Here is a 372-nt window from a genome sequence, read left to right as displayed (position 1 = left end):
ACGGTGGAGCGCTTGGCGCCATTAGAAATGGAGGTTGTTGCACTCCGTGCTCAGAACCTGTTACTGGTTCAGTTTCTGGGTGGCTGAGGGCCCGTGGGATCCGCTCCGGCGCCAACGCTTCCGCGTTCACTTTCGCCGGATCCCGATCCGGCTTGAGCAAACCCACGTAAAACACCTGGTGAACGCGCATCCGTTTGGGAAGGTTCAGCGTATACGCTAGTCCCCGCTTGACCACAACCTTAAACGGTCCAATAAACCGTGGACGAAGCATCGTCCTGAAGATAGCAGAGGCTGAATGTGTAGGCATGTTCTTAGAGTTTAATTAAACTCGGTCTCCGACCTTGAAGCTTTCCACTTTGCCTCTTCCTTTTG

This window comes from Plasmopara halstedii (assembly GCF_900000015.1).
Source record: "Plasmopara halstedii genome assembly, contig: Scaffold_2956, whole genome shotgun sequence".
Classification (NCBI taxonomy): Eukaryota; Oomycota; class Peronosporomycetes; order Peronosporales; family Peronosporaceae; genus Plasmopara; species Plasmopara halstedii.
The sequence above is the reverse complement of the archived record's forward strand: the minus strand, read 5'-3'. Positions refer to the sequence as shown.